Here is a 26,354-nt window from a genome sequence, read left to right on the forward strand (position 1 = left end):
TGCGTCATCAGTCGTTACAGCATTCATATGGCGCTGCAGACGCTGTGTCACGGGCCCTACACTGACGGCTAGAACCATCTATTGGGAAACTCTGGTTTCATAGAATGAGATTTTCACTCTGCAGCGGAGTGTGCGCTGATATGAAACTTTCTGGCAGATTAAAACTGTGCGCCGGACCGAGACTCGAACTCGGTACTGGCAGAAGTAAAGCTGTGAGGAGGGGGCGTGAGTCGTGCTTGGGTAGCTCGGTTGGTAGAGCACTTGCCCGCAAAAGGCAAAGGTCCGGAGTTCGAGTCTCGGTCCGGCACACAGTTTCATACTACTACACCTGGTGTATCCACTGGTTCCGTTTACCTAATCGGAGGAAGTTATTGGAGGGTCCGGACACTGCTCCTTGCGCAAGGACGTCGTGAGCGACGTGTGTCGCCGCCCGGAATAGGCGGCGGTTCTGGCAGCGACGTGAGTGATGAGACGAGGCTGCCGACGCTCCTCGCCGGCCTATTCCTAGAGCACCGACCTGCCCGCTGCCGTGGCCCACATATTAATGCCGCCACTGGCACCGTTCCGCGCACCGCCGCCATTATTCTCCAATCTGCCCCCGCAACGACAATCTAATACCCCGCACCGCGACACAGGACCTGCACCTGCTGGCGTGCTCTCTTCACTATGTCTTTTACATCTCCATGTTAAGGGGGTACTATTAACGGCGGTAGTACGACGTAGTAAACCTTAGCCCTTCCTCACCGCCAGTTCTCTGGAACTTTCGGGTCTGAACACATCTTTTTCCGACAAGGGCATTCTTAACAATTTCCAAGTGCTGCCGATGACGTACCGGAATGCTGGTTTGAGCCATTCTTCAGGTTTCTTGAGGAACCAAACTGGCGCCAAATTGTTTGTGAGTAGGCTGTTTAGGTTTTTATGTTGGTAACGCCACGTAGCGCTGTGTTTGAAAATCACTGACTGTGCTGTGTGCAGTCTGTGGCTGGTTTGCATTGTTGGAATATTTGCTATTGTAGTGTTGTGCAGTTGGATGTGAACGGCGCGTAGCGTTGTGCAGTTGGAGGTGAGCCGCCAGCAGTGATGGATGTGGGGAGAGAGATGGCAGAATTTTGAGAGCGGACGATCTGGACGTGTGTCCGTCGGAAAGAGTAAATCTGTAATACTGTATATCATGAACTGATATATATATATACATATGATGCCTTTTGAACATTATTAAGGTAAATACATTGTTTGTTCTCTATCAAACTCTTTCATTTGGTAACTATGCCTATCAGTAGTTAGTGTCTTCAGCAGTTAGAATCTTTCATTTAGCTGGCAGTATTGGCACTCGCTGTATTGCAATAGTTTGAGTAACGAAGATTTTTGTGAGGTAAGTGATTCATGAAGGCTATAGGTTAGTCAGGGCCATTCTTTGGTAGCGATTATTGAAAGTCAGATTGCGTTGCGCTAAAAATATTGTGTGTCAGTTTACTGATGGTCAGAATAAGTGAAGAGAGAAATGTCTGACTACGTGCAGTTTTGCTCAGCTGTTTGAAAATCAAATAACGTAAGAAGGTTTATCTGCACAGTAATTCATTAATTTTTCTAAGGGGATGTTTCAAGTTTGCGAACGTGACGACACACATTGATGAGCTAAAACATAATGACCACCTACTTAACTGTGTGTTTCTCAGTCTTTCGAACAAAATACATCACTGATTCTGCCAATCAGGAATCCGTTACTTTTGTTGATGGGTTTTTCGTATTAAATGTCTACGTACAGGTCATGTAATTCGTGTAAATAATGGGCCGCTGATTTACGTACACGGTGATGGTGCCCGATAGCGATCCAGATGGGTTCCATAGGATTTACTTCAGGCGAATTTGGTAGCTGAGACATCAACGTGAGTTCACTATCATGCTCCTCAAAACATCGTAGCACAGTTCTGGCTCCGAGACACGAACGAATGTCCAAATGTGTGTGAATTCATAAGGGACCAAACTGCTTAGGTCATCGGTCCCTAGACTTACACACTACTTAATCCTTGCAGACTCTCTGGCTACAAAAACAAATGGCTCTGAGCACTATGGGACGTAACATGTGAGGTCATCATTCCCTTAGAACTTAGAACTACTTAAACCTAACTAACCTACGGACATCACGCACATCCACGCCCGAGGCGCTGAAGCGCCTAGAACCGCTCGGCCACCACGGCCAGGTCTCTGGCTACAGCTGTGTACATTAACCTTCACTATGTCTTAGCTGCAACAGAAGTATTTTTGCCCATTGGAAACCTGAGATACACAGTTGTGAATGTTCGACCTTTTCATCTTGCACCAGTGCTGCCAACTGTTGGGCATCGCTATGAAAATATCAGCACTTCAGTCTAGCAGCACGCAGCAGCTCATGACCTGCAGAATACACGGATGTGGTTGGTTCGCTATATTCAACTGTATAATTCATCATCATCATCTTGGACAGTTTCCAGCCACTGGCTGGGTCTGTCGGGAACACAAGCCTCTCCATCATGTTCTGTCTTTCCACCATTCCCCCTCTTCCACCTTCGTCCAGTTCTCTCCTCTTCTCATCACACATTCCTTCACTCCCTTCACCCATCTATCTCTTGATCTTCCTCTGGGAATCTTCCCCTCCAGTTGCAGATCAAACATCCTCTTTGGAATTCTTCCCTCATCCATTCTCTTCATGTGTCCATACCACTGCAGTCTTGATTTTTCTATCCTGTCCTGTACTGGTTCCTCCTTTAGTCTTTCCCTCACATATACATTTCGCAATCTGTCTCGTCTTGTTACACCCAACCTGCTCCTCTGGAACTTCATTTCACTAGCCTGTATTCTACTTTTGTCGCTTTTGTGCATTACCCATGTCTCGCTTCCGTATGCCAATATGGGGACAAAGTAGGTTCGGTATATAATTCCCTTGGATTTCTGCGGCACCTCCTTGCTCCAAATAAGCCCCCTAATGCATTTGTAGAACTGCCCTGCTTTTCTGCACATTTCATTTCTTTCCATTGCGTTTTCCCCCTTACTTTCAATCACGCTTCCCAGGTACTTTAAGTTCTCTACCACTTGTAGTTTTTCCCCTCCACAAGTTATATCCACATTTGGCCTATTCTTCTTCCTTGTTGTGACAATTATTTCACTTTTCTTTGCAGAGAAATGCATTCCATATTGTGCTGCCGTTGCCTCCCATGCATCTAACTGCTCTTGCACCTCCTTCTCGCAATTTCCCCATAACATCAGGTCCTCGGCAAAAAGCACTGTATAATTGAATATTCTTATTGTTATTTTGCATGGTAATTATTGAATGATCATTTTACTGTTTATTACAATAGATAATATTTCGTAATTTATTAGTTTAGTCCATAAAATGAAACCAAATAAACGAAATAACTTTTGCCTCCTGAAGAAAAAATTCTGGTCTGAAAGACTTAAACTAAAACTAATTAATGCTAAGAACAACACACACACTCATGCCCGAGGGAGGACTCGAGCCTCCGGCGGGAGAGGCCACAAACGATTATACTGCTGAAAGATGACATCGCCGCCGGGGAAGACATCAAGCATGAAGGGACGCAGGCGGTTCGCAGCTGTCAGCGTGTCTTCGATTAATACCCCAGGCCCCTTGCAAGGGCAGGAGAATGTCTCCCGTAGCATAATACTGCTCCGACCGGCCTGCGTCTGTGGCGCGTTGCATTTTTCGAGCCGACGTTCACCTCGATGACGACGTTTGTGGAAACAACCACACACCTAATGTAGCAAAAATGTGATTCATCCGAAGAGCCGCGCCCACTACAGTCGTAACTAACATGTCGTTGGTTCAACATGTGAACATGTAGGAGTGGTCTACTGCGGAGCTCCATGTTCAACAATTTATGATTAGTGTGCTCCGAAACACCTGAGCGTGCACCAGCAATGCGCTCTTTTAGCAGAGATGCCGCAGATTGGCCTCTATCCTAATTTACAGATCAGACAACCTCCGAACCCCATGTGTTGTGGAGAGTCTTGGACGTCCAGCCATTTAGCGCCTAGTGGTGCTTTCACTGTCCTACTTCTGTCGCCAGATATTCACGACAGTAGCGCGTGAACATTTGACCAGATTCGCCCCCAGACCTCCCAGGCTTTATGGATTACCAAAGATACACAAGGAAAGTGTTCCTCTGAGGCCCATTGTTAGTGCAATCAGTTGCAGACGTTTCAGCGGAAGCAACACATTGATGGTCTGCTGAAACGTCTGAGTTCAGCTACGTATGCTATTAGGGTTATTGCAAATTTTGGTGATAAGAATCTCAGTAATTTAGCTTACTATGCCTACTTTCATTCACTGCTTTCGTATGGCATCATACTCTGGAGTAATTCATCGTTGAGTAGAAAAGTATTCATTGCTCAAAAACGTGTAATCAGAATAATTTCATCCTGCAGACATCTATTTAAGGATCTAGGGATCCTCACAGTATATATATTCACTTATGAAATTTGTTGTTAATAATCCAACCCAGTTCAAAAGTAACAGCAGTGTGCATAGCTATAACACCAGGAGAAAGGTTCAAATGGTTCAAATGGCTCTGAGCACTAAGGGACTCAACTTCTGAGGTCATAAGTCCTCTAGAACTTAGAACTACTTAAACCTAACTAACCTCAGGACATCACATACACCCATGCCCGAGGCAGGATTCGAACCTGCGACCGTAGCAGTCCCGCGGTTCCGAGATACAGCGGAAGAACCGCACGGCCACCGCGGCCGGCCCAGGAGAAAGGATGATCTTCACTATGCAGAGTTAAATCTGACTTTGGCACAGAAAGGTGTAAATTATGCTGCCACAAAAGCCTTTGGTCACCTACCAAACAGCATCAAAAGCCTGACAGATAGCCAACTAACATTTAAAAATAAATTAAAAGAATTTCTAGATGACAACTCCTTCTACTCATTGGCTGAATTTTTAGATATAAATTAAGGGAAAAAAACTTAAACATTAGTGTCATGCAATATTTTGTGTAATGTAGTATCTTGTACAGACATCTTTTATTAACCTGACACGTTCCACATCATTACGAAGTGTCGTATTCATGATCTAAGGAACAAGTATTAATCTAATCTAATCGCCCACCTACAGACTTGCTAAACATCTGGCAGGTTTATTAGCACCAAAATTGGGACGTTGTGAACACCATGTTGTCAACTCGCAGAAATTTGTTGAGACACTAAAGATAATGAAGACAGGCTCAAACGACCTAATTGTTAGCCTGGACGCTGTGTCACTTTTTGCGAGGGTGCCAATACAAGATGTGCTGGATCTTTTGGGATCTTTTGGCCCAACATATTCCATCTGGAATCATTAAGTTGTTCCGTCACGTCCTAACGACAACGTACTTTTTGTACTGCGACGAATATTATGAGATGATGGACGGCACAGCCATGGGATCACCACTGTCTCCAGCAGTCGCAAATTTCTTCATGGAGCACTTTGAGGAGCAGGCTCTGCAAACTGCGACATTACGGCCGTCTTGCTTTCTACGATACGTTCATGACACCTTCCAGATATGGCCTCATGGTGAAGATACACTGCAGCAGTTCGTCGGTCGCATGATTGGTGTCCATTCCAACATTAAATTTACTGTCGAGATGGAGAAGCACGGCAAGCTACCATTCTTGGACGTTTTGGTTGAGCGAAAGGCAGGAGGCCAGCTTGGTCATTCAGTGTACCGGAAACCAACACACATTGATCGGTACTTGAGCACCAATAGTTTCCACCACCCTGTACACAAGAAAGCGGTCCTGAACACGTTGGTTCATAGAGCCAAGATTTTCTCTGACGTCGACCACTTACAGTCTGAATTGCAGAACTTAAAACGTGTTTTTGGGGAAAATGGATACAGCAAAAGAGACATCGCGAACGCTTTCAAGGGTCGTCGACAAAAGACACCTGGTGAATAAGTAGAAGGGGCCAAACGGACTGCATTCCTGCCATACGGTGGAGCAACAAGTAGCAAGTTAGAACGTCTGCTGCAGAAACATGGGCTAAGTCCAGTGTTCCGGCCCGCCCCCCAGATACGAGATATGTTGCGCCCTGTTAAAGACGACATTGCTCTTCGAGTGTCCGGTGTGTATGGTGTACCCTGTGAATGTGGCAGCATGTATGTCGGACAAACAATTCGCACGGTTGAGGAGCGTAGCACTGAGCACAAGCGCCATATAAAACAAAGGGAGCTTGACAAGTCGGCCATAGCGGAGCATTGCCTAGAAAACGGACATAAAATACCATTCGAAAATAAATAGGTGTTGGCTCATGCATCTACATATTGGGACTCCGTTATGAAGGACGCGGCCGAGATTCGTTTAAACAACAACAATTTCAACAGAGACCAGGGGTACACACTCAGCAGGGCATGGGGGCGGGCGTTGGACATCGAAAGAGAGCAAAGACAGATGCGCGACGCGGGAACGGCAGCTTCAAACGTGGCGCCTGCCCCTGGCGCCAGCTCACGTCACCGGTGCTGCCACGGGCAATAGCTCCGCTTGCTGCCCGGGTCGACTTACGCGCGCGCGCCACACTGGGTCTGCCTGATTGCTGCTGATGATGATGACATCATGCCTATATAAGCGAGAAACCGTAGCAGCCCCGGCAGTCAGTGAACCCCTGACGACGATGGCGGAGATGGTCATCGAAAGCTCGAGGATTTTATTCGAATTGACTCGGCTTGAGAACGTTCTATTCATGTATTCCGCCGCGAAAGATTCCGAGGGCAAGTGAATATTGTATTAATACTTGACTTTTGAATGTAATTTGACTCTGAACGTACGACAAGTGTTACTGTGTTACTTGGAAACTAACATCTATTAACACTTTGCCTAATTTGGTAAATTATTAATATATACAAATATTTTTTCACAAATTTAAATGTGTCTCTCTTTCATTTAACAATCTTTTCTTATTCACACTGTCCCAAAATCTTCATATAGGGTCTTATTTTTTCCCTATCTCTGTCTCTGGTCACTTTGCCCTATGTAATGGACCTAGTGGTTGTGGTGTAGACCTTCAAGCTCACTTTTCCACTATAAAAGGAGGATGAATAATAATACATCTGATTTACAGCTATATAACGTATACTGTTTATATAGATATATTTCGTATGTTTATCAATGAAATGAGATGAGAGAGAAAAGATTTTCGTACCTCAGCTTTCCCCTCAAGAAATTTTATCTGTGGCCTGCATTAACTAGAAATACAATATTTCTACAGCGCACTACGTTATAAATTTTCTGCACAATCGTATGTCCTAGAGACTGTGTCCCACGTGTCATCTTGCAATGCTGTGCTCATCGTTGTTGAGAGTCGTAAATTCTTTCAAACACCCCAGATCGTCTGGTTGTTGTTGTTGTTGTTGTTGTTGTGGTCTTCAGTCTTGAGACTGGTTTAATGCAACTCTCCATGCTACTCTATCCTGTGCAAGCTTCTTCATCTCCCAGTACCTACTGCAACCTAATCTTTCTGAATCTGTTTAGTGTATTCATCTCTTGGTCTCCCTCTACGATTTTTACCCTCCACGCTACCCTCCAATACTACATTGGTGATCCCTTGATGCCTCAGAACATGTCCTACCAAGTTGTGCCACAAACTTCTCTTCTCCCCAATCCTATTCAGTACCTCCTACCAATCTATCCATCTAATCTTCAGCATTCTTCTGTAGCATCACATTTAGAAAGCTTCTACTCTCTTCTTGTCTAAACTAGTTATCGTCCATGTTTCACTTCCATACATGGCTACGCTCCATACAAATACTTTCAGAAAAGACTTCCTGACACTTAAATCTATACTCGATGTTAACAAATTTCTCTTCTTCAGAAACGCTTTCCTTGCCATTGCTAGTCTACATTTTATATCCTCTCTACTTCGACCATCATCGGTTATTTTGCTCCCCAAATAGCAAAACTCCTTTACTACTTTAAGTGTCTCATTTCCTAATCTAATTCCCTCAGCATCACCCGACTTAATTCGACTAAATTCCATTATCCTCGTTTTGCTTTTGTTGATGTTCATCTTATACCCTCCTTTCATGACACTGTCCATTCCGTTCAACTGCTCTTCCAAGTGCTTTGCTGTCTCTGACTGAATTACAATGTCATCGGCGAACCTCAAAGTTTTTATTTCTTCTCCATGGATTTTAATACCTCTCGTAAGGCTTGAGAAAACCTTACGGTTCGCTGCTGCAGTACTTGAAGTCCTCCACTATCGTTTACGGCCATTGAATATCCCCAGGCGACAAGTCTTTAAGATCTTATGGAGTGCTTTAGTACCACGAAAACAGTTTCACCGGCTTGTGTACCGTATGGTCTCGGGCCCCCGTCACCTGTGGATGTTCAATGGACGTAAACAGCAGTAGGAATCAAAAACATTTCTTAACAGAAATTGAGACGGTATTTCTTAACAACAGCCGAGGTGGTGTATTACACACGGCTTAAAGTATTAACAGTTGTGGCAACATAATGCAGAACAAGCATAAAATTATTCTTGACAGAAAAAGGCTGAAAATGGCAGAAACATCTTGATCACTTTCTTACAATCAATGTCTTTACAAAAGACCATCTCTACGCTTCCGCTGAAGGGTTCAAGGAGAAGGAAAACTACGTAGAGAGAAACAGGCTCCAAATATAGGATTCAAAAATCGTTACAACATTATGCTTCCAGAATGAGATTTTCTCTCTGCAGCGGAGTGTGCGCTGATATGAAACTTCCTGCCAGATTAAAACTGTGTGCCGGAGCGAGACTCGACCTCGGGATCTTTGCCTTTCGCGGGCAAGTGCTCTACCAGCTGAGCTACCCAGGCACGACTCACGCCCCGTCCTCACAGCTTTACTTCTGCCAGTATCTCGTGTCCTACCTTCCAAACTTTACAGAAGCTTGAAAGGTGGCTACACTGAGCCACAGCGCCAGAGATTGCGCCAGAGTTTTATTCCGCCGCCTCCACTGGTAGTGCTTATTGAGAAGTAGCAGTAGGCAGTGCTTGTTGAGATGTTGCAGTAGCGAGTTGTAGTTGATACGTTGCGGTAGTGAGTGCTTGTTCAGAAGTTGTGGTGGTTAGTGCTTTGCTGAGAGGATGTTGATAGCTGTACTATTTGAGACCATGTCGTGTGCAGTTGTTTTGATGGGCTAGACAGCAGATGTTCGAATGGAGATGTTGTAATGATCAGAGTGTATTTTTAGTCAATATACATGAAGGTAAAAAACATTTTTTTATTTTTTTTAAAAATTTTCTAACTAACAATGCCTCTTGGTCACAGGTTCAGTCAACAAAGCATCTGGCTTGTGTTCATGTATTAGACTGTAATTCGGGTTTCTATGTGCAATTATAGTATTTCAGTTTTATTTAATTAATTCAGTGTAAATGGTATTTAAAATATCTTGTCGTATTGAGGAAGAACCGTGCCAGATGTGTACGTTGAATCACACTTCCACACACAGAACAGTTACACTTGTGCTTTGTTGTTCGTAGTTTTTGTTTCGTAGCTTTTATAGTTGCTGGGGACTTAATTGTGGTAACGGAATTTTCCTTTCATTCTTTGTTGTTATTCTATGCAGTCAGATTGCGTACTAAAACTAGTCAGAGCCAACCGGTTACGAGGCTTTGTAATCGGATAAACAGCGACGAAAATTAAAAATATTTTCATTCTATTTAATTAAGCCCCCATGCAAGCTCTCCTGCGAGACTTGCAGAACTAGCACTCCTGAAAGCTTTATTGTTAATTAATGAAGAGATAAAGATGGAATACGGATTAAGAACCAGGCTTAAATTCTTCCTTGTGAGGACGTGTATCGTGTGAGTACGTGTCTCGTATATTAATCAGTGTTTCAGTGGCGTGGACAGCGGATAACCGTTTTGCCTTTCCAGTCTGAGCACGAAATCGGAATTAAGTAATAAGGTTAATGCGTTTCGGTCCACCGCCACGACAATTTAGCCCGCGTCCAGGAAACACAGACGGCGGAACGGAATGACCATTCACTTAAGCGTCCATTACCGTCAGACAAAACACGATCCGCTGCACGAGTGGCGACTCCTTTCGCAGTGTTCTCAGCTCAAATGGAACAGCGATCAACACGTCGGACTGGCAGAATGAAGCAATTCCGGTCAGGACCAGGTTAACTGCGCTGCAGCCTCTTATCTCTGCGTACCCATTAAAGCCGATTGCCCGCCGGGGCGGGAAAACATTATTTCGAAACGGCGATTACACAATGCGACAAGGCTTCGAAACAGGGGAGCGTCATCACAGCGGTTATTATGGACAGACAATGGCGGAGCAGATCTCATTGTGCGGCTGTGATGACGCCGACGGCGAGGGGGATGTGGGCATCGGTTTCCATCAGCTGGGCTTGAATGCTATCTTTCAGGTGAAACGCGGAGGAATTAGAGTCGGCGGGTGACATACGAGTCCGTTGAGAGCGCTAGTTCCTCGTCTAGGCTCTTGTGTCAAAACGCGCAGCGTCAGCGACGAGATAAACGGGTCAGCGCATTCGCGACAGCTCGGTTGACGTGGGAACTTTGCTGCGCAACCCGAGCTTTCTGCAGCTGCGGCTACCAGCGACTTTAATCTTGTCGCACGCATCACTGCCTGTACGCTTCCTGAGAACGTGTCATACTCCTTGACGACAGGTTGTTTCATCATTGTTCGTTTTCATCACCCTTGGTGGAAGAAGCAGGAAGACTGAAACGTCGGTAATGGCTACAGAGCTGCGCAGATGAGTACACTACGCGATCAAAAAATCTGGACGCTTATTAGTGGACTTTAATATGGGGTGTGTCCCTCTTTATCTGTACGACGGCTTGAACTCTGCTGGGGACACTGTCAGTGAGGTGTCTCCATGTATTTGGAGGAACGGTAGCCCATTCTTCCTCAAGAGCCGAAACCCGGGAAGGTACTGATTTTGGCCACTGAGGTCTGGAGCGACGTTGACTGTCTAACCCGTCCCAAACGGAAGGTTCCAAATGATCGGAAAAGAGCACAGGTAGTTCCAGTTTTCAAGAAGGGTCGTCGAGCAGATGCGCAAAACTATAGGCCTATATCTCTGACATCGATCTGTTGTGCAATTTTAGGTCATGTTGTTTGCTCGCGTATCATGTCATATCTGGAAACCCAGAATCTACTCTGTAGGAATCAACATGGATTCCGGAAACAGCGATCGTGTCAGACCCAACTCGCTTTATTTGTTCATGAGACCCAGAAAATATTACATACAGGCTCCCACGTAGATGCCATTTTCCTTGACTTCCGGAAGGCGTTCGATACAGTTCTGCACTGTCGCCTGATAAAGTAAGAGCCTACGGAATATCAGACCAGCTGTGTGGCTGGATTGAAGAGTTTTTAGCAAACAGAACACAGCATGTTGTTCTCAATGGAGAGACGTCTACAGACGTTAAAGTAACCTCTGGCGTGCCACAGGGGAGTGTTATGGGACCATTGCTTCTCACAATATATATAAATGACCTAGTAGATAGTGTCGGAAGTTCCATGCGGCTTTTCGCGGATGATGCTGTAGTATACAGAGAAGTTGAAGCATTAGAAAATTGCAGCGAAATGCAGGAAGATCTGCAGCGGACAGGCACTTGGTGCAGGGAATGGCAACTGACCCTTAACATAGACAAATCTAATGTATTGCGAATACATAGAAAGAAGGATCCTTTATTGTATGGTTATATGATAGCGGAATAAACACTGGTAGCAGTTACTTCTGTTCAATGTCTGAGAGTATGCGTACGGAACGATTTGAAGTGGAATGATGATATAAAATTAATTGTTGGTAAGGCGGGTGCCAGGTTGAGATTCATTGGGAGAGTCCTTAGAAAATGTAGTCCATCAACAAAGGAGGTGGCTTACAAAACACTTGTTCGACCTGTACTTGAGTATTGCTCATCAGTGTGGGATCCGTACCAGGTCGGGTTGACGGAGGAGATAGAGAAGATCCAAAGAAGAGCGGCGCGTTTCGTCACAGGGTTATTTGGTATCCGTGATAGCGCTACGGAGATGTTTAGCAAACTCAAGTGGCAGACTCTGCAAGAGAGGCGCTCTGCATCGCGGTGTAGTTTGCTGTCCAGGTTTCGAGAGGGTGCGTTTCTGGATGAGGTATCGAATATATTGCTTCCCCCTACTTATACCTCCCGAGGAGATGACGAACGTAAAATTAGAGATATTCGAGCGCGCACGGAGGCTTTCCGGCAGTCGTTCTTCCCGCGAACATACGCGACTGGAACAGGAACGGGGGTAATGACAGTGGCACGTAATGTGCCCTCCGCCACACAACGTTGGGTGGCTTGCGGAGTATTAATGTAGATGTAGATGTGTAGATGAAAGGTATCCCATTGGGTTCCAGTCGGGCTTCTAGGGAGGCCAGTAAATTTCGGGAATGTTGTTGTCCACAAACCATTGCTTCACAGATGATGTCATGTCCTCATTTACCGTTTTCATAAGTCCAGTAAGGGGACCACACCATAACCACGAGAAAAAACCCTACATCATAGCATCTCCTCTGTACCTCACTGCTGGCGTGCACATCATAGAAGGGAACGTTATCCAATCGTTCACCAGACCCAAACTCTTTCATCGGATTTCCACAGGATACAGCATAATTCGTCACTTCAAATTACTCGTTTCCAATCGTCCACTGTCCAATGGCGTCTCTCTTTACAACACATCAACTATCGCTTAGCACCGACAACAGAAACGTGTGGCTTATGAGGATCTGCCCGGCGATTATACCCCATTCTTTTTAACCTCCTGCCCAACAGCCACTGTGCTAACAGGACTAGTAGCACTTTGGTACTCAGGAGTGATTCTCTCTGTGGCTTCCTGCGATTTTTACATTCATCCTTCGCAATCCTTGACGGCCCCTGTCAGTCAATGCATCAAGTCTCACTAGTCTTGGTCTAGGTGAGGTAGTTCCTTCGCGTTTCCACTTCACAGCCACATCACCAACTGTCGACTTGGGCAGCTTCAAAGGGTTGAAATGTCCCTGACGGATTTGATACTGAGATGACATTCAATGACTAGTCGGCGTGCAACGGACCCTTTCTGCTGTTATTGCTTCTCTGATGTCAACACACGGAGGGAAGTGGCGCAGTGGTTAGCACACTGGTCCCGCATTCGGGAGGACGACGGTTCAGATCCGCGCCGGACCATCCAGATTTAGGTTTTACTTGATTTCCCTAAATGCCGAGAGTCTCCCTTTGAAAATGCCCGCCTCGTTTCTTTCCATATCCCGAAGACAATGCGAGCTTGGGTTCCATCTCTAATGACGTTGGTGTCGATGAGACTTTAAACCCTAATCTTCCTTCCTTCTTCTTCCTATTGACACCACAACATTCACCGTCTCCTTTTATACTGGCGGTCTCCGCCTCTCGTGACATCTAGCGGTCAATTCCGCATTACATCGAGGTGTCCGGAAACTTCCGATCAGATAGTGTTTATATCTACGGATATCCGTAGATGATACACCTATGTATTGTATACATCTTAGGGGAAGGCGAGTCAGTTACCAGGACATTTAGAATTTGCTACGCCGGCCGCTGTGACCTAGCGGTTCTAGGCGCTTCAGTCCGGAACCGCGCTGCTGCTACGGTCGCAGGTTCGACTGCTGCCTCGGGCATGGATGTGTGTGATGTCATTAGGTTAGTTAGCTTTAAGTAGTCCTAAGTCTAGGGGAATTATGACCTCAGATGTTAAGTCCCATTGTGCTAAGAGCCATTTGAACCATTTGAATTTGCTACAAATCTACCAAAGAGACTGCCTACACTACGCCTGTCCGCCCTCTTCTGGAATAATGTTGTGCGGTATAGGATCGTTACCAGGCAAGAATGACGGAGGACACCGAAAATGTTAGAAGAAGACCAGCTCATATTGTATTATCGCGAAATAGGGGATACAATGCCACGGTTGCGACAAGAGTGTTGGTGTGGCAATCATTTGAAAAAGGCGGGCTTTTCGTTGCGGTGAGAGCTTTTGACGCCATTTCAATTAGCAACATTCTCCTCTGAATATCAGAATATTTTGTTGACTTCCATCTACACAGGCAGAAATGAGCGTCGTAATGAAACAAAAAAGACAGCTCGCACGAGAAGCTTTAGGTGTTTTTCCTCCGACACGGTATTCGAGAGAGCAACGTCAAGAAATAGTCTTAAAGTGGTTTTATGAAGCCGCTGCCAAACACTGAAGTGTCAAATCATTCCATGTAGGCTTTCACGGCCGGCGTCTTTATTAGTAAACTCTTCCGGGCTAAGTTGCCGTGGTCGATCTGTAGAACTTCTTCTCCCTGACGTTTCGTTCTCAACTGCGGAGAACATCTTCCGAGGTGAGTCGACGACTGGCTGCTAGGAGCTGGGGCCGCCGCTTATATAGAGATCGTAGGGGGCGCCACCACACGTCACATGGCGTCGATGTGCAGCTATCTCTGGCTATCGTCTACAAGAGGGTCGACAGGAAACAGCGATTCCAAACAATTCCCAAACGGTTATTAATTTATCGGAAAAAGAATTGTCTAAGGAAGAACTTTCTGTTCTGTCTAAAGGAGGGAATTTTGCAATAACTCCATCCAAGATTCCTGTGGAGGACATTATTGCTAATATAGAGGCAGGAATTCGTCAGTTACCATCATATTCTGCTGATGAAATTAGAATGGAAACCTCCAGGATATTACGCAAAGCTAAGCCACCCAGCAGCAATCTGTCTCAAGGGGAAAGGAAGGCATTGCGGGAGATCAATGCAGACAAGAATGTTATTATAGTTGCCGCTGACAAGGGAAATGTTACTGTTTTAATGAATACTGAGGATTATCACAAGAAGATCAGTGATCTCCTGGAACCCAGCACATACAAGAAGTTGAAAAAGGATCCCACAACGAATGTGCTGAATGCCACCAAGCGTCTGATAAAACAGTCTTCAATTCCTATAGAAGTTAAAAAGTATCTTTGTGAAACGGAGGCTTATCCTCCGAGATTATATGGATTACCAAAGATACATAAACCTGATGTTCCTTTGAGACCAATAGTCAGCGCAATTGGAGCTCCTACCCAAGAACTAGCCAGACACCTTGCCTCTTTGTTACAACCTCACATAGGCAAAACTGAGAGTCATATTAAAAACTCTCTACACTTCATTGAGAAATTGAGGGAAATTACTGTCGGTCCTAATGACATACTTGTCAGTTTTGATATAGTGTCTTTGTTCACGATGGTTCCAGTTGATGAAGCTCTCTCCCATATAGCCAATATGTTCCCTACTGATATAGTAGCCTTGTTCCAACACTGTCTATCCTCAACCTATTTTCAGTATAATGGTGAATTTTATGAACAGATCGATGGGGTAGCCATGGGAAGCCCCCTAAGTCCCGCAATTGCGAATTTATTCATGGAATATTTTGAACATCAAGCATTGCAGTCGGCCAAAAAAAGCCCCTCGAAGTGGTATCGGTATGTGGATGATACCTTTGTAATATGGAATCATGAGGAAGAAGACTTGAATGATTTTCTGGTACACTTAAATAGCATCAACCCAAAGATTAAATTTACTATGGAGAAGGAGAAGAATGGATAACTTAACTTCTTGGATGTATCAGTTATCAAACGGGCGGATGGGACCTTAGGCCATAAGGTCTACAGGAAAGGTACACATACCGATCGCTACCTCCATAAGAACTCAAACCACCACCCTAGGCAAAAGAGGGGGGTCATAAAAACACTAGTGGATAGGGCCAATAATATTTGTGAACCAGGCTACTTACAAGAAGAACTAAATCATTTACGAATGGCCTTTGCGAAAAATGGTTATACAAAAAACGAGATTAATCGAGCACTTCACCCAAATAGAAAAATGCCTAAAAATGGGAGACAGCAACAACCATCAGCTGGAAAAGTATTTCTTCCGTTCATCCATAATATCACGGATCGCATTGGAAAAGTACTAGCCAAGTTTCAGGTAGAGACCATTTTTAGGCCTACTAAGAAAATTAGTGAATGCCTAAGATCAACAAAAGATGCTCGTCACCCCCTAGCCACCCCAGGGGTATATAAAATTCCGTGTAGTTGCGGCAGGGTTTACATAGGAACTACCAAAAGAAGCATCAATACACGGTTGACGGAGCACAAAAGAAACTGTCGCTTGGGACATATCGACAAATCGGCAGTAGCGGAACATGTTTTTAAGGATGGAGATCACGACATAAAATTTGGTGAAACAAGCGTGCTAGCGAGGACGTCGCACTATTATACACGTATGTATAGAGAGGCAATTGAAATCCACAAACATCAATACAATTTTAATCGTAAAGAAGAAGGATTAAAATTGGATAAGATATGGCGGTCGACGTTGCATCAATCACGTGACAATCGATTGCCTGCAATCGAGAGAACAGACGATAGCCAGAGATAGCTGCACATCGACGCCATGTGACGTGTGGTGGCGCCCCCTACGATCTCTATATAAGCGGCGGCCCCAGCTCCCCAGCCAGTCGTCGACTCACCTCGGAAGATGTTCTCCGCAGTTGAGAACGAAACGTCAGGGAGAAGAAGTTCTACAGATCGACCACGGCAACTTAGCCCGGAAGAGTTTACTGATACTGAAGTGTCAGTTGCAGAATAATCATATAGAATTTGATGTTGGAACACGTGGCCGTGTGTTAATTGAATGTAAATACAAAACAACTGCAATAAGTCACTTTTAAAACATTCCTATTTCTTTATCGCCGTCATCTAGTTTCCTAGTTTTTTCAGAGTCGTCTTCAGACGAGGTATGCAGAATTTACATATTTCTTCTGTAGGGTGACGCTGGATACTAACTCTGCCATGGGATGTTAGGAAACTCTAATGTATTATTGTGTAAGTAACAAGGTACCTTACATTTTAACTGCTTATCGGACACAGCATTATACACTTTTTACTGTAAACATTGCTTTGCCATAAATCTTCCAAGCGTATACTACAATGTTACATCTTTGGGTGAAGAAGTTTGTAATGTTTGTAGTATACAGGGTGTACCGGGAGGAATGGTCAATATTCAGAGATATGACAGGAACGATCATTCGAAGCAAACAAGTCCAGTAAACTTGGGCTCTAAAATACCTTAAGAGCTATGAGCATGTCTTCATCTTCGATACTATGAAACAGATCAACTGCAAGCTCTTTGCTTTCCACACGTATAGTGTGGACCAAAACAAGGAAAAAATGTCCGGTAAACATGAGGTCCTTCAGAGTTATGAGCACTTTTTCATCTTGCGGCTACAGTGAAAGATATCAATATAGGCGAGAAATGGAGATTGTTTCCAGAATGAATTTTTCACTCCGTTCAGTCGGTAGAGCTCTTGTCAGTGAAAGGCAGTAAAGGTCCTTCTTTCGAGTTGACGTCTGGCAAACAATCTTAATCTATCACAACTCATAGCACACTCCGCTGCAGCGTGAAAATTCATTCTGGAAACAGTCCCCTAGGCCGTGGTTGAGGCATATCTACGATATATCCTTTCTTCTAGAAGTGATAGTTTCGCGAGTATGCAGGAGAAAGTCCGTGAAATTTGGAAGATAGGAGAAGAAGTGGCACCTGGTGGAAGTGAGTTGGACTTGCCTGTACTTTGCCTGAAACTATTTAGGGATATCACGGAAAACCTAAATCAGGATGGCCGGACACGGGTTTGCACCGTCGTCCTCCCGAATGCGAGTCCAATGTGCTGACCGCTGCGCTACCTCGCTCGGTCGATTTGGGGAAATAACAGAGAAACTTAATCCTGGATGTCTTGACAGCTCTTTGAATCTCACTCTTTCGGAACGCGATACACGGCAGGTTCCAAAAAGATCTAAGCTATTTCGCAAAACAATGTCTGATGATGGTCAAAGTAGAGAGGATATAAAATGTAGACTGGCAATGGCAAGGAAAGCGTTAACATCGAGTATAGATTTAAGTGTCAGGTAGTCGTTTCTGAATGTATTTGTGTGGAGTGTAGCCATGTACGGAAGTGAAACATGGACGATAAATAGTTTAGACAAGAAGAGAATAGAAGCTTTCGAAATGTGGTGCTACAGAAGAATGCTGAAGATTATATGGGTAGACCACATAACTAATGAGGAGGTATTGAATAGAATTGGGGAGAAGAGAAACTAGTGGCACAACCTGAATAGAAAAAGTGATCGGTTGGTAGGACATATTCTTAGGTATCAAGTGATCACCAATTTAGTATTGGAGGACAGCGTGGAGGGTAAAAAATCGTAGAGGGAGACCAAGAGATGAATACACTAAACAGATTCAGAAGGATGTAGGTTGCAGTAGGTACTGGGAAATGAAGCAGCTTGCACAGGATAGAGTAGCATGGAGAGCTTCATCAAACCAGTCTCTGGACTGAAGACCACAACAACATCAACATGTATTCTACATGAAAGAAGATAGAAATCTGGGGTGAGTTAAAACTAAAATTCACCTTGGCGCCAGTAACAAGTTGTCAGTCTGTGTGGTTGCCGTTAGCGGTTTCCCTGCGCTGCTAGCTTGCACGGTCGCTCGTTCAGTGTTCAGTGTGCGTCGAGTTGAAATGATGATAAGACAGCAACAAAGACGTTTTGTGGTCTGCCGTTCAACAGGTGCAGTTCACTTCTAACTAAACGGCCCGCTTTTCGTTGAGAGTGCGGCGCCACACCTGGTCACTTCCTGCACTACGCATCAGCCCTAAGGGACGTGCTTGTCTCGCGTTACAGAATTGAAGGTCGCGTGATCCCACGATATGTGATACTTTTTGTAATGGTTTGCTAAAGACTCCGTTTATATGCCTCACCTTCCGACGACTTTGGGTAGACTGGGACACCGTGAAGCAAACGACAGCGGATACGGTACTTCCGTGCGTGCTCGAAAAGGAAAGACATCGACGGCTGTGTGGAGGCGGGGACTATCATGGAAGAACTAGTACCGACATCGCATCTTCCCACGGCCAGTGCCGGACATGTATCACCCTCGTTAACGTAGGTGCGAATGTTCGTCGTTGAACACAGTTACGTTCGGCCGCGTTTATCGACGTCCCGACAGCCAACATAGAAAGTCGTTTACCATCTGCTTGCTCGACAGATCACTCGGCATGAGGTGGAACGGGAACATCCTGCCGTTAATTGGCAAATGGTGTGGCGCAATGTACACCATCCCCACCTACCTACAAAAGTCGGATCATCATGCTAAATTCTCGTGAACCGGAAATACCCAACGAATGTTTAAAAGTACGCCATACATTTGGCGGATTCGCCCATGTGTCAACAACGCGGCATACTGGATACGGATACGGACGACCAACGGCTGGTCTGTGAGTAGGCATTAGCTGTCTGGACTCTGGCAAGGAACATCATACCGTTGATGCGGCGCATTACGGGTACAGCAGTTTCTTCCGACATTGTATTTTCGTCGTAAGACGAACGCAGTGGCGTGAATCACAGGAATGACGATCCATTACATACATCGAGATACACATATGAACGTACCGGATTGCTGGCAATGCTTGCAAGACGTACGGACATACAAAACCGTTACGGCTACGAAACTGAAAGAACTGGTATTCAAATTCCCTAGGAACGATTCCTGCGAACCGGCCAGATAGTTGGGGTGTACTGCGTGCGCCAAGATGAGCAACGGTTCCGTCGTTTGTGGATCCGACCAAGTAAAGTGATAAGCTAAGGAAAACTACGCCAGTATGCGACCCGGGAAGAACTAACAGTTGCAACGCTAACAATGGAATATATATTTTGAAATCTTGAAGGGTGACGGAGGTGACCCCACGTTGACTTTGTTTCTACTTCCTGCTGCCTGGTAGGGCGGCAACATGGTTCCTTCCAGGACAGTTATAACGTTATAAGGACATGCTATGGTTTTGTGAATAACAAAGGTTTGTCTTAGTCCCACCTTCCTATACCCAACAGGCTCGGCGGTGGTATCTACATCGTGGTTTGGAGTGGTCGTCACAGAGTTAAGGGCAGAAAAAAATGGGAGAGACACCGGTTCCCGTCAGATCACAGAATTTAAGCACCGTCGGGCGAGGCCAGTACCTGAATGGGTGACCAGGCCGATGCGCCTGGTGCTGTTAACAATTTTCACTTTGCCTTTATGCAGAGGGGACATGACCACCAGTCTTTGCGCCACTGTTCTGGATTAAATTCCAAACGTCTTCTCAGTGTGGCATGAAGTGAGTGCATGCGGCACAGTCGGTTGTGGTCCGTCCATTGGATGGGCACGTTAAGCTTTGCGGCCCCCTTGATGCTTTACCAGAGGATTAGACTATATGCCGGCACCGTGTTTCATCCTCTTCCTTCTCTCACCATCTCTAACACGAAGATGACACTACACTACACACATACCCGTTACAGTCACCTACACTTCACAGATACACTTACCGCCAAAGGCTGTCATACTTCGCTAAGTGAAAGTGCCTGGTTTCCGCGGGAAGCATAGGGAAAACCGTTCCAATTAGGTCGCTGAACCTGCCCTTTGTGGTCTTCAGCCAATCATTCCGTACTGTTGAAGTATGGTTCAAAAAATGGTTCAAATGGCTCTGAGCACTATGGGACTCAACTGCTGAGGTCATAAGTCCCCTAGAACTTAGAACTACTTAAACCGAACTAACCTAAGGACAACACACACATCCATGCCCGAGGCAGGATTCGAACCTGCGACCGTAGCGGTCGCGCGGTTCCAGACTGTAGCGCCAGAACCGCTCGGCCACCAGCGGCCGGCTGTTGAAGTATGGGACGAGTTTAACTATCTCCTGGGCGCTTTTTGGGACTGGACATTAAATGTTTGTGAAAGGTAACGGAAATTTTGATCCTGCACGTCATTGTAAAAAGCACCCCAGTGTTGTAAAAGCTGTAACTGGATGTTTCTATTGAAAATAAAATTCACCCCATTTTCGTTAAATATAACATTGAAACTTCCTGGCAGATTAAAACTGTGTGCCGGACCGAGACTCGAACTCGGGACCTTTGCCTTTCGCGGGCAAGTGCTCTACCAACTGAGCTATCCAAGCACGACTCACGCCCCGTCCTCACAGCTTTACTTCTGCCAGGACGGGGCGTGAATCGTGCTTGGATAGCTCAGTTGGTAGAGCACTTGCCCACGAAAGGCAAAGGTCCCGAGTTCGAGTCTCGGTCCGGCACACAGTTTTAATCTGCCAGGAAGTTTCGTATCAGCGCACACTCTGCTGTAGAGTGAAAATCTCATTCTGGAAATATAACATTGCCTAACTGGGTGACTATTTTTGGAACTCGCTATGTACTGAGAGCCTTTCTAACAATTTATTAGATACTCAATCTTTAAGCAGAATTTCCAATCAGCGTAGCAGCAATATCTTTACCTGCCACACCTTTTCCTTTTATGACTCATGTCTTGGACAGTATGCTTCGCAAATTTACAGGTGCATAATTTCCGGTTTCCGTCTCTAGCACTGTAATTAACGATTTAATGGAAATTACTGCTTCTGTTCCGGAATACTGAGATCCTTATATCGAGCCATGTGTTACATTTTTATTATGCATTGTACGAGCAATAACTGTTATTACATCTGTTAACGATTATGCTTGTTGAGAGGGTATTACGACAGATAATCTCAGCGGACAACCTCTTCGCCCGATAACATCAGATAATCTCTACCTGTCTGTCACAAGGGGCGTGTCTGAAGGCCATTGAAGCGCGTTGCACACAATATTTACGGCAACACAGCTTCAGAATATCTCCATTAAAATACCATGTAACCTTGTAATGTCATTAACCCACCTGAAACAGACGGAAGCTATTTAAATGACAGTGCCTTGGACTAGTGGCTTTTTACTCGGTTCTTTGACACGATCGTTCGTCAACTAGGAACTATTACCAAGAGGGGAGGATAAGGAACGGAGGAAATTAAAACTTTCGTCATAACAGTGAGTAGGACTGGTTAGAAAAAAAGGGGAAATGATGGGATGTGTGGAGCTAAAGACAAAGAGAGCTAACGTCCGTCTGCAGCAGGATGCTAGAGTATAAATACAAAAATCGCGTTACTCCTGAGTAAAATAAGCCTTTCGCAGAGAATCAGCACAGCTTCAGAAGAAACCATCCGTACGAAACAGGCAGATCACATCTTACAATTAGCAGATGCACGTGAACAAGCAATACCTATCTTCTTAGATAGCCGAAAGGTGTTACACATAACAACATATTGTCGTCTGACGTATATGGAATGTCTTCATTTTTCTTGGCTATAAAGGCTGTGTAGAATCGCCTGAGAGCTCACCCAACATTATATTTGACCACCAACCCCCAAATCGGTGGACGACTTCAAGTATGTTGTGTTAAAACTGCGTGTAATTTGTTTAGGATTGTTGCCGTGTCGGTCATTTACAGTTAAGCTGATTTGATACAGATAAATAACCCCACATCCGATCCTTTAAAGAATCAGATTTCGATGTATAAAGCAGCTTAAATGAGTTAATGTGTTAAATATTTGACATTAAGGACGTAAAAACTATGTAGCAGAAGATGCAAAACCATAACTTTGTGTGTGTCTGTATTCAAAATCGTTTGAAATTATGTGCAAAGTTCGTAAGTCACTAAGTGCTATTGTTCTCAAATGCTGGGTGAATATAGTCTAGGTAATTTGCAGCCATGATTTACACTGTCTCGAAAATCTTATACACAGTTTCTAACTCTAATAGGTGACCTGTTACGTTAAACCTTTAACGTAAGATTATACCTCTTAGTGAGTAGATTATGACAGCATTCTGAATTTTTAAATTCACTCAGCTGTTGAATGAAATACTGAAATTCAAATTTTTATTGCTCCTGGAAGCTGTTAGATAGGCAATTTGAAACTAGGACCGTTCAATCGTTTTATCCGTGTAACAATAAGCAGTAGATAGCATTACACGGGCCTAGCCAAGGAGCATTTTCTAGAATTCGTTCTGTAAATTATATATGGAGGCGTACGTTCTGCAGCTTTAAAACATGTTTCTTTTATTGCCGAAATAAGAAGTACTGAATTTCGCAGTCATCATTTGAGAAAGGAATGAAGAAGTACTGCAACGAGTCTTTCAGCGAAAATTGCAAAACGATAGCGTCAGACTTCAGTGATATGTAGAGAATACCTTGAGCGACAAATCAAGGATAGCAACCTAAGTCTGATAACATCATCCAACTACGGTGCAGAACAGACTACTAGACCAAATCTTCGACGGAAAACGTGAGCTTGTACGTTGACGAACCACAAGCAGAACTTCTTACAATAGTATTCGGAAACATTAGATTCATAGGGAATGGCAGCCCATTTTTCACGGAATGCTGCACTGAGGAGAGGTATCGATGTCGGTCGGTGTGGCCTGGCACGAAATCGGCTTTCCAAAACATCCCAAAGGTTTTCTATAGGATTCAGGTCAGGACTCTCCACAGGCCAGTCCTTTACAGGGATGTTATTGTCGTGTAACCACTCCGCCACAGGCCGTGCGTTACGAACAGGTGCTCGATCGTGATGAAAGATGCAATCGCCATCCCGGAATTGTTCTTCAACAGTGGGAGCAAGAAAGTGCTTAAAACATGAATGTAGGCCTGTGCTATGATAGTGCCACGCAAAACAACAAGGGGTAGAGCCCACTCCATGAAAAACACGACCACACCATAACACCACCGCCTCCGAATTTTACTGTTGGTACTACACGCTCTGGCAGATGACGTTCACTGGGCATTCGCCACACCCACACCCTGTCATCGGATCGCCACATTGTGTACCGTGATTTGTCACTCCACAAAACGTTTTTCTGCTGTTCAGTCGTCCAATTTTACGCTCCTTACACCACGCGAGGCGTCGTTTGGCATTTACCGGCATGATGTGTGGCTTATGAGTAGCCGCTCGACCATGAAATCCAAGTTTTCTCACCTCCTGCCTAACTGTCATAGTACTTGCAGTGGATCCTAATGCAGTTTGGAAATCCCGTGCGATGATGTGGATAGATGTCTGCCTATTACACATTACGATGCTGTTCAACTGTCAGCGGTCTCTGTCAGTCAACAGACGAGGTCGGCCTGTACGCTTTTGTGCTGTACGTGTCCCTTCACGTTTGCACTTCACTATCACATTGGAAACAGTGGACCTAGGAATGTTTAGGAGTGTGGAAATCTCGCATACAGACGTATGACACAAGTGACACCCAATCACCTGACCACGTTCTAATTCCGTGAGTTCCGCGGAGCTCCACATTCTGCTCTCTCACGATGTCTAATGACTACTGAGGCCCCTGATATGGAGTACCTGGGAGTACGTGGCAGCACAATGCACCAAATATGAAAAACCTATGTTTTTGGGAGTGTCCGGACGCTTTTGATCACATAGTGTAGATAACATACTGAATCTTCCTTTAAACTTGGGAGGAGATTTGAGTTAGGTATAGATATCACCCCAAGTTTAAAGAAAAATGTGCATGATTTATCGAACAGAGATCGCAGAGATGTAGAAAGAAAACACTTTGGTAAGATTGAGTATTAGCTGTTCGTTATTAAAAACACACTGGGTTACATGATTTCGCTAGGAGGAGGGTAAAGCATGATACGCGGCGATCTGTGACCGGCAAGTGTTTCGGAACACATCGTTCACAGAGCACTGTTAAACATGGGGTTTCGCTGAAATCAGTGGAAAGGTGTCGCTTGGAGAGATGAATCACGAGGTCTGTGGTCGCGTCTGGACGGCCCATCATCCAGGCGAATAGATACTCGAAACATGGACGCAGGCTGATGATGACTGTATTATGCTATGTGGAACATTCAACTGGGTATCCATTGTACTTACTGTGGTGATCGAAGGCACCATGACTGCTGTTGATTAAGTGATCATTTTTACGGACCACCGACATGCCTCATGCTGAGTGACCTCCGCGACGGAGATGGCATCTTCTAGCAGGATAACTGCCCGTGTTGCAAGACCTGACTTGGGTTACAGTGGTTTTAGGATCGTGACAGTGAACTCACGTTGGCCACCTAATTCACCTGATTTGAACCCGACGGAACCCATGTTGGAAACTATCGGGCTACAGCTCCGCGCACACAAAGCGCTGGATGTCATTTACTGCTATTGTGCGACCTGTGGTAGACATATAGTCCCACATACCTTCGGAAACCTACCAACGACTTGTCACATCCAATCCACACAGAACCGCTATATTCCAAAGGTGTAGAAACACGCTATTAAGCAAGTGGCCAAAACGTTTTGGCTCATCAGTGCATGAGAGACAGAAAAAACCCTGGGACTGAACGACGAACCTTAGAATTTGTTGTTCCACATCCGCTTGTACAAAGTACAATAGATTCCATGCAGCGCCAACTAATCGGTATTTTTTCAACAGAGACAGTTGGAAAGGGGTTTTCGTAGTAACGCTTGACGCTTTGTCGACGCAGCAAACATTACTGAGGGTCGAATGGCGTCGTCGAAGTTTGGCAGTACTTGCAGTATTGCCCTTCTGGCAGAAGATGGAGACGAGGCAGCGCGTAACAGCATCACGAGCACGTATTCCCCGCCACACACTTCGCTGTGAGGAGCAAAGCGAGCTCAGGAACTCCGCATCTACCCTCGCGGGACAGGAGTCGTATGCACCGCAGCGATCGTATCTCGCAGATGGCTCACGAGCACGAGCGCCGGGTGAACTATAAACTCGTCGAGACGGCGTTGCAGGAACGCAAACTGCGTCACACGGTACCGTAAACCGGTAATTACAGACATAGGGAATAAGATACCCTGTGACGCCACACCCTCCAGGGATGGCGAGGAAATAGTTAAAATTTAAAATTTACTTAGGTTATAGAAAATGGTAAGGGACCTGACGAGTGGAGTCTCGCTAAAATTTTCTCCATTTTCAAGAAAGACAACAGGAGCGACCCAAACAACTATGCAGGAACAATCTTCGTTAACACAGACTGTAGAATCTATAATATTATTTACATCATGAGACTGCGCCCTGTCTCCGGTAAAATGTTATTAAAAGATTCAGAATGTTTTATATGAGAAAGAACGATCCTGCTCTGATGGTATTTTTAGTCTAAAAACAACAGGTAGAGAAAAGAAAGAATTTAACTTGTACACGAACATAGCGCCTGTATATTATGAAAAATCTTTTGACAAAGTCAGTAGGGACATACTATGACAGGTTATGGAAAAAAGAAACTCCCATCGCACCTAAAAAGGCTTGCTGAAATGTAATCCGAATTTATGTGAAAACTCTTACAGCATTTTGAATAAAAAAAAACATTGGTAACATTCTGTATCTTTATGCTTCATGTCTACAAGTTTATTTCTCAGCACAGTCACCCTCGCAACGAAAACGTGTCTTCCAACGAGAGACCAGTTTGT

General features: G+C 44.9%; 2 non-coding genes across 2 annotated transcripts; one reads left to right on the forward strand and one right to left on the reverse strand.

Moving 5' to 3' along the window:
- Positions 1 to 20,943: 20,943 nt before the first annotated feature.
- On the reverse strand, positions 20,944 to 21,018 carry Trnas-cga (transfer RNA serine (anticodon CGA)). The gene has a single exon. It is a non-coding gene; the product is annotated as a tRNA-Ser (tRNA).
- A 54-nt stretch (positions 21,019 to 21,072) lies between these two features.
- Trnas-cga (transfer RNA serine (anticodon CGA)) lies at positions 21,073 to 21,147 on the forward strand. The gene has a single exon. It is a non-coding gene; the product is annotated as a tRNA-Ser (tRNA).
- The last annotated feature ends 5,207 nt before the right edge of the window (positions 21,148 to 26,354 follow it).

Source organism: Schistocerca serialis, chromosome 1 (genome assembly GCF_023864345.2).
Source record: "Schistocerca serialis cubense isolate TAMUIC-IGC-003099 chromosome 1, iqSchSeri2.2, whole genome shotgun sequence".
NCBI lineage: Eukaryota > Metazoa > Arthropoda > Insecta > Orthoptera > Acrididae > Schistocerca > Schistocerca serialis.